The sequence below is a fragment of the Rattus rattus genome, chromosome 7 (assembly GCF_011064425.1).
Source record: "Rattus rattus isolate New Zealand chromosome 7, Rrattus_CSIRO_v1, whole genome shotgun sequence".
Taxonomy (NCBI): Eukaryota; Metazoa; Chordata; class Mammalia; order Rodentia; family Muridae; genus Rattus; species Rattus rattus.
Genome location: NC_046160.1, coordinates 126,398,451 through 126,412,114, shown reverse-complemented (window position 1 = coordinate 126,412,114; position 13,664 = coordinate 126,398,451). Strand labels below are relative to the sequence as shown.

Sequence of the window (13,664 nt, the reverse complement as noted above, 5' to 3'; positions counted from 1 at the left end):
TCCAATCCTTACACACTGGCAACCTTGAAGAAAGTAAATCTATTATTGTCTGATTTTGGTGAATTCAGACTTCTGTACATAAATCAATTTCTATCATAACTTACATTACCAACCTAAAACATCTTCTTAGACTTAAAAACACTTTCTTGAATCCTAAGCAACTTAAACTTTTTAAAAAAGATTTATTTATTTATTTTATATGTAAGTAACTGTAGCTGTCTTCAGACACACCAGAAGAGGGCATCAGATCTCATTACAGATGGTTTGTGAGCCACCATGTAGTTGCTGGGAATTGAACTCAGGACCTCTAGAAGAGCAGTCAGTGTTTTTTTTTTTTTTTTTAAAGATTTATTCATTTATTATATATAAGTACACTGTAGCTGTCTTCAGATACACCAGAAGAGGGCATAATATCTCATTACAGATGGTTGTGAGCCACCATGTGGTTGCTGGGAATTGAACTCATGACCTCTGGAAGAGCAGTCAGGTGCTCTTAACCGCTGAGCCATCTCTCCAGCCCCCAACAGTCAGTGTTCTTAACTACTGAGCCATCTCTCCAGCCCTGCAACTTAAACTTAACTGTGAGACTATGGCTATCTAGTCTTCAACCCCATCAGAGACTTGAGAAGGATACACATTACCTGAGTGTACGTACAGGAAGTACAAGCAGTTTCCAAAACTAGAGAAATCACAGAGAAAGCTGGTTGCCTGGACAATTCCCCTCAAATTTCTCTGTAATGTGGGAGCATCCATCTTCAGCCTTCTGCCCCAGAATATCTGACACACTTTGTGAAGCAGGAAATATGAAGGACTGCTTACCTTGTCTTGGCAAGGCTTGGCAGCTGACGTCCCTGCGTCTTGTTTGTCCAGTTTGGATAGCATTCTGTCTGCAGTGGAAACGAGGGCAGTTTCTTGCTCAGTGTCAGCTTGCTGCATTTGAAGCAGACTCCAGGGCTGGGGATTTAGCTCAGTGGTAGGCGCTTACCTAGGAAGCGCAAGGCCCTGGGTTCGGGTCCCCAGCTCCAAAAAAAAAGAACCAAAAAAAAAAAAAAAAAGTATGTGGGAGCTCACTACTAAACATGGTTAGCTGAATTCTCATCACAACTGAAGCAGACTCCATAAGAAGGTTCCTGGCACTCGACATCATCTTTGAAATAGAGTGAGGTGCTGCCAGGAGCAGACCTGTCTCATTGTCAAAAAAGCCATTTGCTAATGAAACAACCTTAAATGCCATTTTCTGTACATCTCTGAGGTTTGGAAGACTATCTGTCTGTCTATAGTATATCTGAGTCCTTTGTAGCTATTTCCTATCTGTCCAACCCAGGAAGTATCTCTCTGTAACTAACTAAACTACCATCTAGCATGACCATAAGTTTGATTCTCTGACTATTAACTTTTGTTTCTTAATTATCCTTAAGAGTTTGCAATAGCAGCTTTCAAAGGGACTAGAACTTAACCTTGCATGGGTACAATAGCTTAAACAAGTTGAACCATATACCCATACTACATTGTAGCAAAAATATAACCCTAGTCTGTATCAACATACAAAGATCTGTAACAATGTAAGATTTTTGGCTAGTAGCAGCTCTAAATTTGAGTAGATTCAATGATCTACCTTTTAGCCTATTATCCCTATATTACTCTTATATTACTCCTATACCCCCTTTTTCCTTTTCATCCCTTCTCCCCTCCACTTCCCCCTAACTTAGTATAGGCGAGAAAGAAGGATAGAGGAAAGGAAAAGAACGAGAAAGGCAAATCCCTGAATCTAACCTCCTTCATTTTGCTTCCTTCCTGATCAAGACCATAATAATTTGTAACCACCCTGCTTAAGCAATAACAAACATCCATCATCTGTTGAACCGCCAAAACCCATCCACCCCACCTTTTGAGAATTGGGGCATCACTCTCTTAAAATTGCTTCCAGCTGATTTGGGGCATTGCTTTGTCTTTGCCCCACCCCCACTCCCTGCAAAAAAACAAAACAAAACAAACAAACAAACAAACAAACAAAAAACCCAAGGTATAAGTTAGTCTCAAGAAAGCTAGCTGTGACATTTGTTTGTCCAGTCTCTGCATCCTGAGAAAGTTCAGGGCTTCACCCAAGTCCTGACTGGAACAGTCTGTGATGCTGAACAATTTAGCTAACCATTTCAAAATTGTCCCAGATGCAGATTTTTGAGGAAACAGCATCGAAACAGTCTGAGGTAGGATCCAGAAGGAAGTCGGAATAAATGTTTTAGTATCTCATCATCCCCAAGGGCTCCTTGTCTTGTCTTCTTTGGTGTCTGGTTCTTTTGCTCTGAAAACACATAAGCTTTCAAAAGTATCGTACGTTTCTGCATTAACGTAAGTATGGGCTGTGCAGGTGCCTAATTCAGTTAAAGACAATTCTCTGTTCTCTGTTTGAGCACGCAAGGCACCAGTCTTTTAAAAAAAAAAAAAGTTCAGGTTGTCTAAGCAAACTGTAATGTAAATTTTTACTTATGCCGTTGGAAAGGATGGCATGATAAATCTTGAGGACTCTATATCCAAGGATATCATTGGCTGTGTGTAGCTCAGGGTCTGTCTGGAGACGTTTTATGTCTCGGCCAGTTTCAGAGTTGTTCCCATGTAGAGGGATCAGCACCTCATGTTGCCTGTTTTGATTTAAACTTATTATTATTTTTTTTTTGTTTCTTATGACAGTCTGTACTCAGGATTTAATTTTTCTGTCTGACCTTTTGGTCCTATGTGCTTAATTCATTTAGGCTTTGTTTTACGTGAGGCAAGTCCCACTTTCTAGGTGATGGGTAGACACCTATGGGGTGGCCAAGTCAGATTCCAGGACTCTTGTGAAATTGTCACATTTGCTCCTGTATCCACTAAACCTTTCATTTCAGTCTCAACTAATCGTAATTTTAATTTTGGTCCCTTATGTTTTGTAGCAGTTACCCAAAGACATCTGGGTTTGGTATCTTTTTTAAAAAAAAAAAAAAAAAAAAGACACAGTGCTCTTTTTTGCATTGTTCAGAATACTGTACAAAGGGAGTAAAAATCCTATTCACACTTTGTTTAGAAAGACTGGAAGGTGAAAGTTCCCTATGATACATGGGGTTCAGAAGGAGGGTCAGGGGGAAACAGGTGAGTGACCTCCCTCTGGCCCCTGGGAGAGGGCTTGGGCAGCCACACTATCCAAAGGAACATGCCCCAGTCGAACCAGCGAGGGGAGAGACTGCTCCTCTCTGGCCTAGCCTCAGGCTCTATGACCTGCCACTCTGGGCTGAGGAGACAGTGCCCGCAGCTGTCCCTACTACTGCCTTGTCTGGGCAGGGATCCTTAGCACTGTGGAGACCACTGACCACATATGGAAGTGGCCTCCTGACCATTCGCACGCAAGCCACACACCAGGCACTGTCCCAGCCCAATCTACACAAGAATACAAGTTGAGTTTTAAGGAAGAGCCTCTCTGCAAGCTTCCTCACACCACTAAGGGAAGTGTCAAAGTAGACTGCTTCTGAGGGCTCACAGGCCTCTTCCAGCCTGTGCACACCCTCATGCAACCCAGGGGTTTCAAACCCCCAGAGGCCTCCCTTCCCCATCAGCATCATTCTGTGGGTAAATTAACCCTCAACGCCAGCTCTCCTTCCAGCCCACATCTCAAAAGGAGGCTGAGTCTGGCTTCTCCCTCCCAGACCTCTTTTTTACATTGATCCATACTGGCTGCTGCTATCTTGTCCTTTTTTTTTTTTCTTTTTCTTTTTTCTTTTTTTTCGGAGCTGGGAACCGAGCCGCTTGCTAGGCAAGCGCTCTAACACTGAGCTAAATCCCCAACCCCTATCTTGTCCATTCTAAGACCCAATATACTATCCCCACCCGACCCCTGCTCTGAACTCCCCTCTCCCCAGGACCAGGGCGGCAGCATCCTGTCCCCCACCTCCAGGTGTCCCATCAACCCATCTTCTTTTCCTAATCCCCCCTGCTCCACAGCCTACCCATAGTGGGTTGCAAGAAAGTCCACAAAGCCCGACTGCTCTCTGCCTGGGGGGCGGAGGCAGCAGGCGCAGGGCTCTAATACAGACAGAACAGAGTCTCACTTCACACACTGAAGGACTGAGGGCAATCAATGCAGAAGCTGTACCGTTCTTCTGCCCCCTTTCCGGAGGCTAAAGCGCTATGGCTGCCTGAGGGTAAACAAGCCAACAGGGGTTTTTTCCTGGCTTCCTGTCCCAACTTCTCAGGCCCACAGTCAGCCAGAGAGTCCGGCCTCTTTCCTGACCACCCCCAATGGCATCTCTATTCAAAAGGCAAAAGGAAAAGATCAAAAACTTCAGAATGGGTTAGAGCCCAAGGGCCCCACCCTAACCCCACTACAAGCTACTCCAAGTCGGCTACTGGGGAAGCGAGGGGGAAGCCAGGCCCAGACCCCATCTCTGGCAGTGTCCAGAGGCTCCTGTCTTCAGCGTCACAGCAAAGGCCTTCCGCCCTTCCCCTGCCAACCTGGCTGGGGAAGGGGCTACAACCTCAGTACTTATTGATTCCAAAGATCCGGACTCCATGGAGCTGGGGCAGCTTGGGAATGAGCACACTCATCAAGGACACAGTGTTGAGTATGAAGTGGACTTGGTCATACTTGGTGTAGAAGCTGGTGAGGAAGTACAACACAATGGGCGTGATGGTCAAGAACTTCCTGGAGGCTGTGAACTGGACCCCATAGTCCATCTGCTCCCAGTGGGTCAGCAGCCTTGCCTTGCCCTGGTCCGGAGTCTCTTAGGGTGTCCCTTTCACCGTGTGCAGAAAGATGTACATGCTCAGGTTATGGATAAGGTTGTTGAGGGTCCAGACGACGGGGACGCTCACAAAGGGGATGCTCAGCAGCACAACATGCAGGAGTCCGATGGCCAGCATGTAGGAGAGCCAGATGCCGCGGCTGTTCATCACCCGTGTGTTGGGGTTCACCTCACTGTGTGCTGTGCCCACATTCATCCTGCCACCCCTCTTGACTGCCGCTCGCGCTGGGCCGGAGGTCCAGGGAGAGAAGCCCGAGAACCCGGGCCGCGGCCGCTCCAGCAGCTGTAACAAACCAGCGGCGGTGGCCACCCCGCTGGCCGGGTTTTGGTATCTTTAGAATCTCTTTTTTACCCATTGAAGCTGCTCGAGCTTTGATATCTGGGTGATTCAGTTTTCTATCCAGAGCAGTGTTGTTTTGTTATTGTAGATGAGTTTCTCCAGTGCTGACCTGAACCGGCCAATTTGAATTTAACAGTGAGGCCCCCTGGGGCATTTCCTGACCAGGGGTTACCTTGATGATCTTCATTCGTTAGTCCAGTGTCAGCCTTTGCCATATCTTCTGCATATTCCAGACGGCTGAGGCTTCTGGACTATCTCTAGAAAATCGTCGTTTCTAGGATCAACTTGTCTACAAATCGTTGTTTCTAGGATCGACTTATCTACAAACGTTGGGTGACCTAGATCCATGAGCTTTATGTCCACTACTTCTGCCTCTTCTCGATTTCAAAGGAAACTGTCTCCATGATTATTATTATTATATTTATTATAAATATATTATTTAATACATTATATTTAATACATTACAATATGTTTAATATTCTATAATATAGTTAAATACAATTAAATAATTATATAGTATTTCATATGTTAGAATATATTACAAAATTATACTATTAATATATTATAATTAAATTATAATTTAATATATTAAATATAATATATTAATTAAGTGAATTTATTATTATTATTATTGTTATTATTAATCCTTAGGAACTGTTTGTCTACAGTCCTTTAGGGAATGATGTGATTTTTCTCAGCCACACCAATAGGCATTTTGTGTTTTTCGTCTCCCGTAATTATTTAATAACCATAACTGAATTGTGAGAATTAAGCTCTATATCCCCAATAGTTTTAACCCATTCATAAAGAGATGTGACTCTGGCCCCCTTAATGGTTGAATGGCCTTTTTGCATTTAGCATTAGCATTTTCAAAAGCTAAAGATTCAATTAAAATTTCCCTAGCAGTGAGATCTGATATTTTATTTAGAGCTGTAGCTTATCACTGTAAAACGTCCCTGGATGATTCATTCGATCCTTGGCTTCTCTTTGTAAACGACTCAGCTCATCTTTGTTGTTCAACCTTGTCCCAAGCATTTGAGGCATTTATTCTATGACATGGTTCTGGGCCAGCATCATCAAAGGTAATATGAACTCTCGATTCAGAGTGCAAGCCTTCTCATCTTTCCACCATGTCAGCCATTGTATCTAAAGGCTGTCACCAAATCTCCCCAATCTTTTGGAATTTTATGATTTTGCACGGCCCAGTGATTAAGTATCTGTTTGACATGGACTTAAGCCATAGGTTGTCATTGCTTCCTTAAATCTTTTCTTTTTTCGTTAAATCTTTTAAAATATTGTATCTCTATGGGTTACCGCCCAAATTCTTGCTAACCCTGTGGGTTTCTTTCACCTCCTTTTAATTCCCTTAATAAGGTCGGGAAAATCATTTTAGGTTTTCTTTTTGAACAGATACAGACTGTTTGTGGTGTTGTTACAGGTGCTGTGGGTTCTGGCCTTCCTTCTCTGTGTCTATCTCAGTATCTTCCTCAATTTTATTTACTTTCTAAGTTTTCTTCTAAGGCCGATTTTAACCTCGCCACCCCCCCCGTTTTGTTTTGTTTTGTTTTGTTTTAGTCTCTATCACCTCAGTGTCTTCTCCATTCTTGTTTATAAATTTTTCTAGCTTTTCCTCTAAGGTTTGTCTCCGTTTCTCATCTTGCTCCTTTTTTTGTATTTCTATCATCTTTGTATCTTCCTTGTTCCTATTATACACTTTTCTAATTATTTCCTCTAACACTTGTCTCCATGTTTTGTTTTTCTCCTTTTCTCATCTCTCTAAGGCCCCTTTCCTTGAGAAAACATAAAAAACCACCATGGCTATCAGGATTAAAATAAGGTTTACCAATCAATAGTAATCGTACTTGGCAATGTGTCCATTCCAATTAGGCCACTTTTCTCTTTGTCTTTTGTTTCTATCTTTAAAACATTTAAAATGTATTATATAGATTCCAGAAGCTCCATGTCATTGTGCCTCTCGGTTTTATATGTCTTATTTCTTTAAATTTATTTCACTCTCTAAGGACTTCCTTTTTCCAATTTCAAACTATCTTTGTCTTGATTATGTATACTCAGTTTCTTTTTTATTGTTTTTAATTGTAATACTTTATTTGTTCAGAAGTTTGGGGCTTTTCAGCCTAAGCCTGGATTCCATCGCCAGCAACCATTTCCTCATGTCTGTAGCTGGCATCTGTCCGCTATTAGCTACCAAGTTGCACTGGCTGTTGGCTCCTGGCTCCGCCCCCTTCGGGTGGTATTTTCTCTGGGCAGTCATAAGCCTTTACCATGGGACCGGGACCGAGTTGGGCCTTCTAGCTCTCTCTTGGGGGCTGTTTGGCCTTGTTCTGGAACCCGTGCTGTTCTTGGAAGAAGCTACAGTCATTGAGCCCTCAGGCTCCAGTTCAAGAGAGACAGCAACACAGCCTCCTCTCCCTACTGCCTGCCCGCTTGGCTGTAAGGCTCTTTCTCTTAAGGCAATTGCCCCTGTGAAACGCGCTCGGCTTCAGTTCTCCAAATCTACCCAGAACCCTGCTGTTTCCAGGGACTCATTCGTGCCTTCCACCTGAAACTTTTCAGGCTCTAAGCCTGGCTCTTCCTAAATTTGGATTCTATGCCAACGATGGATTCCATTTGTAACTGCAGCCTTCCCACCCACACATACATTCCGAGATAACGAAATCTGAGACTTCTTATGAGTGAATAAGTGCCTAGGCCAATGGCGTTGGCTCATTTTCGCAACCTCCTAATTCAATGATCCAATTTAAAGCAGTCTAAGTCACCCACGGGGTTGTTTACCTGGTCTTCAGTTTCATGCAACCATCTTCCTCTGTGTCAGGGCAAATCTCCCATGCTTGCCTCAATCCCAGAATTAACAAGTGAAAGATTTTACACAGCACACAAGAGATTGTTCTACAATTGGCTCTTGCCAGGCCGTGTCACCACCAGCGTTCAGTTTATCCACCATTTAGATTCTGGGACTTGAAATCAGCTCTCATACTCACCTTGCACTGTGAAGTGTTATGCTTATTAAATTTTATTTTTAAGCATGTATATGTCTGTAGGGAGGGTATGCACTTTGGTGCAGGTATTTGGGGTGGCAGACTTGGGTATATATGATGCAAACCAAGTCTTCTGTAGGATTACTCTGCACTCTTAGTTTTTTCTGTTTGTTTTTTTTTTTTTTTTAAGATTTATTTACTTATTTTATGTATGTGAGTACACTGTTGCTGTCTTCAGACACACCAGAAGAGGGCATCAGATCCCATTACAGATGGCTGTGAGCCACCGTGTGGTTGATGGGGTTTGAACTCAGGACCTCTGGAAGAGCAGTCAGTGCTCTTAACCGCTGAGTCATCTCTCTAGCCCCCCAACTTTAATTTTTTCAAAACCTACTTTTAATGATGGTTTTTAAGTGCCTTAATCTCCCTGCTAGCCTGCCACTCACCAGAGGTAGTGGGAAAGAAAGAACACGGAGGAAGTAGACCTGCTTAAAAATGGTTCTTTGGAGCAACTCCAGTCTGTGTTGTCAAGAAATCAGCGGTTCAGTTCACAGGTCAGCAGCGGCAGCTCGATCCACTCACAGACACTTCAGGGATGCACCAGCAGTCGGGTTCAGTAGCGTCAGGACAGCAGCAGCAGTGGCAGGACCTAGCAGGAACCGTTAGGCCTCAGCTGAATTGGCGTGAGTCAGCAGGAGGGATTCAGACCAGCAGGGATGCCAGGAGAAGTTCTTGGCTGTGCCTCTCTCAATGAAGCAACGATCACTGAAAGCAGGAGACTAAGAAACCTTGCAGGGATAGCTTGGTCATCAAGCAAGCCAAACCCTGTCACTGACTGTTGAGTCCTACTTATACTCCCTCCAAACATCACGTGTCCTCCATGGGTCTCGTCTCACCACGTGTCTCACCTCAGCACCACCAGAGTCTGTATCAGCTAACATCACTCTGCCAATCGACCTGAGTTCTCAGAAGCGGTAAGAAACTGCAGCACACCACCAGAAGTTTTTTGGTGTGTTTCTCTCTATGGAGTCCCAACCAGTGCAACTCAACTACACAATGTAAGGCAGACTAATACATGCAGATCATTGGCAAGGAATACATCATGCATCCTGTCACGTGCTTGCTTTAGCAGAACGTCCTCTCTCCTGTGTCTGCTTCAGTGAACCATTCCTTCATGAGTCTGCCTTAGCCTTTCCCCTGTGTCCACTTCAGGAAAACACACCTTCATGTGTTTGCCCCAGCAAAACACCATCCAACACAACTGACTTTCCAGCGAACTCTTAACTTTCCACTTCAAGACACCCGTATATGCAAAATGAAACAATAAAAAATATATTTAAAGGGCTAGGCAGTGATGGCACACACCTTTAATCCCGGTACTTGGGAGGCAGAAGCAGATGGATCTCTCTGAATTCAAGGCCATCTTGGTCTACAAAGTGAGTTCTAAGACAGCCAGAGCTACATGGAGAAACCTTGTCTCAAAATAAATGTGCGTGTGTGTGTATGTCTGTGTGTGTGCACTTGTTTTACTTATATATATACATATTTATATTTATATATTTATATAACAATAATATAACACACAACATTATTATAATTATGTAATAAAAGTATAAATCTATAAGATGTTTATATATAAATATTCATTAAAGTTATTACATTTTAATATATATATACATTTCAGAGGCTGGAAATGTAGTTCAGTTGGTGGAGTCCTGCCCGGCATGCATGAGGTCCCCCCTGCTACGGTGGAACTGGTAGAGTGGATACCCCAGTAGTCTCAACTCTGGAGAGGAAGGCAGGAGAGCAAATATTGAAAGTTATTCTCAGCTACACCCTGGAGGCCAGTCTGGGCTTCATGACACAAATAAACAAAACAAAAAACACTTTACATTCAAATTGCAAAACAAAAACAAAAAACAAAGTAAGCCAGGTGAGGTGGTGCACGCCGTTAATTCCAACACTTGAAAAGCAGAGGCAGGTGAATCTGTGTAGTTTGAGGCCAGCCTGGTCTACATGGTGAGTTCCAGAACATCCAGGGCTACACAGGGAAACCCTGTCTTAAAAAAAAAAAGAAAAGAAAGAAAGAAAAGAAAAGAAAAGAGAAAAGAAGAAAAGAAAAAAGAAAATAAATAAAGAAAAAAAAACAAGTAAAAGGGAGAAAAAGTATTCAATGATTCACAGCTCTGGTAAAAAGGTCTCTGAGGTTGTGCAATGTGCTACTTCACAAGGCAAAAACAAGGATTTTTAAAAATTGTAAAGAATCTTTTGGTTGTAGCCAACTATGATGGTTTGTATGCTTGGCCCAGGGAGTGGCCCTATTTGGAAGTATGGGCTTGTTAAAGGAGGTGTGTCACTGTGGGCATGGGCTTTAAGACCCTACTCCTAGCTGCCTGGAAGTCAGTCATCCACTAGCAGCCTTCAGATGAAGATGTAGAACTCTCAGCTCCTCCTGCTCCATGCCCACCTGGATGCTGCCATGGGCTCCTGCCTTGATGATAATGGACTGAACCTCTGAACCTGTAAGCCGGACCCAATTAAATGTCCTTTATAAGTCTTGCCTTGGTCATGGTGTCTGTTCAGAGCAATAGAAACTCTGATAGACCAACTCATTACATATAAAATTTTCAAGATTTGTTTATTTATTTACTTTGGTTTTCGAAACAGAGTTTCCTCTGTTACAGCCCTGGAACTCACTCTGTAGACCAGGACGGTCCCAAACTCACAGAGTTCCTCTTGCCTCTGCCTCCCGAGAGCTGGGATTAAAGATATGCGCCACCACCCCTTGAATACAAGATGTGTTTTGTGTTCACCTTCTGTAGGACTGCTTTATTACACACACTTCATCCATGATGCTAGCCAATGTTCCCTTCGTTTAAACCTAAAGCTGAGTGACAGTGATGAACCTGAGAGTTCGGAATGCTTTCGTCTAGTCCCCTTCCAACCTATATTGGCATCTTAAACCTCATCTGATCCCCTGGGACTGGGGTTACAGACAGCTGTGAGCTGCTGTGCTGTTGCTAGGAATCGAACCTGGGTCCACTAGAAGAACAGCCAGTGAACTTCACCACTGAGCCATCGTTTTCAGCTTATAACCGCAGTTTAAACGCTCTCTTTACGAGACAGAGAAATGCTGGGGTTAAATGACATCACCGATTAAATGGATCTGGCTGATGATTACAGAAATTTCACCCAAACACATAACTTCTTCCCCACAGCTCATAGAACTTTCTCCAAAATGGACCACATACTTGGACCCAAAGCAAGCCTCAACGGATACAAGAAATTTCAGAGAACATCCTCTCTGATCACCGCGAGCTGAAACCGGATAATCAGTAACAACAGCAGCAACAACGCATACGAATTCATGGAAGATGAATAACTCACGGCTAAGTGAAGAATGGGGCAAGACAGAAAGATTTTTCCAGAACTGAATGCAAGCGCTAACACAGCATTCCCAGACCTAAGGTAGTCCTAAGGCGCAAGTCCACAGCACGAAGTGCACGCATTAAAAAAAAAAAAAATCCTGTATTGGTAATTTAAGGGCACTTTTGAAAACTCTAGAACAATTAAACACTCAAAAGGTGTTGGTGGCAATAAATATTGAAACAGGCAGGGCTGGGATCAATAAAACAGAAATAACAAAAACAATACAGAGTCGATGAAAGGAAGAGTTGGGACTTAGAGAAAACCAGTAAGGTTAACAAACACTTAGCTGACATAACTAGGAGAGAGAAGATCCAAATTAGTAATAATTAGAGATTAAAATGAGAATATAACAGACCCTGGGGGAATTCCAGATAATCATAAGGACACACTTTAAAAATCTACACTCTATCAAACTGGAAAACTTAAATGGAATGGATACATTTCTTGATATACGCCACCTACCACAGTTAAATAAAGATCAGATAAGCAATGTAAACAGACCTAGAACCCCTAGTGAAGTATAAGCAGTCATTAACAGTCTCCTAACCAAAAGAAAAAGCACAGGGCTAGGCTTTCGTGCAGAATTCTACCAGACTTTCAAAAAAAGAGCTAATACCAACACTCTTCAAATTATTCCCCCAAATAGAAACAAAAGGAACATGGACTAGTTCTTTTTATGAACCCAATATATCCAGATGTCTAAACCACATGAAGACTCAACCAAAAAACAGAATTCATACCAATGTTCCTTATGAAAACAGATGCAAAATTGTTAATAAAATACTTGTAACTGAATCCAAGAGCATATCAAAAAGGTTATCCACCATGATGAAGGAGGTATCATACCACGGATACAAGGATATTCCAGCAAAGGTAAATGGACAGATGTAACTAATTAAATAAATTATATAAACAGAAAGACCAAAAAACCCCACATGATCGACTCATTTGATACAGTAAAGGCCTTGGACAAAATTCAACAACCCTTAATGATAAAACTTCTTAAATGGAATGATGAGACTGGGGATAAAAGGGACACACCTCTGTGGTGGGCTGGCCTGACACTGCTTATGTTAATGCTAATGCTGGTACTCAAGACCAGGTTGCCCCAGAGACAAGAGAGTCTGTAAGTCGACCAACTGACACTACTCAATCTTGACCCCAAGTTATTTCTGATTGGTGAATAAAGATGCTGACAGCCAATAGCTGGGCAGAAGAGACAGGGGGAGTTCAGGGTTCTTGGGTTTGGGTATAGGAGGAAAACCAGGATTAGGAGAAGAAAGCTTTTTGCCTGATTAAGCAGCATTTCCCAACATAATAAAGGTGACTTATTGGGCTGGAGAGATGGCTCAGCGGTTAAGAGCACTGACTGCTCTTCCAGAGGTCCTGAGTTCAATTCCCAGCAACCACATGGTGGCTCACAGCCATCTGTAATGGGATCTGATGCCCCCTTCTGGTGTGTCTGAGGACAGCTACAGTGTACTCACATACATGATGCCCTCTTCTGGTGTGTCTGAAGACAGTACTTATATACATAAAATAAATAAATAAATCTTTTTTTTTTAAAAGGTGATTTACAACAAGCCCTCCGCCTTTTTGTTTGTATGATTAAAAACTTTAAGACGTTGAAGAAAGAAATCTAAGGTATCAGAAGATAAAAAGATCTCTGATGCTTATGAATTGGTAGAATTAATATAGTAAAAATGGCCACCCATGGTGGTTTGAATATGCTGGTCCATGGAGTGGCTTGATTTGGAGGTGTAGCCTTGGAGTAGGTGTGCCACTGTGGGCATGGGCTTTAACACCCTTTTCCTAGCTGCCTGGAAGCCAGTCTTCCTGTTTGCCTTTGGATGAAGATGTAGAACTCTCAGCTCCTCCTCACCATGTCTGCCTGGATGCTGCCATGCTCCTGCCTTGATGATAATGGGCTGAACCTCTGAACCTGTGAGCCAACCCCAATTAAACGTTGTACTTATAAGAGTTGCCTTGGTGAATGTGTCTGTTCACGGCAGTAAAACTCAAACTAAGACACCACCCTACTAAAAGCAAGCTACAAATTCAATACAACCCCCATCAAAATTCCAGCACAGTTCTTTACAGAAGTTGAAAGGACAATTCTCAGCTTCGTAT

At 42.8% G+C, this 13,664-nt stretch overlaps 1 pseudogene; it reads right to left on the bottom strand.

Annotated features, from left to right (window-relative positions):
• Positions 1-4,453: 4,453 nt before the first annotated feature.
• Positions 4,454-4,998, bottom strand: LOC116905907 (annotated as a pseudogene).
• Between the last annotated feature and the right edge of the window lie 8,666 nt (positions 4,999-13,664).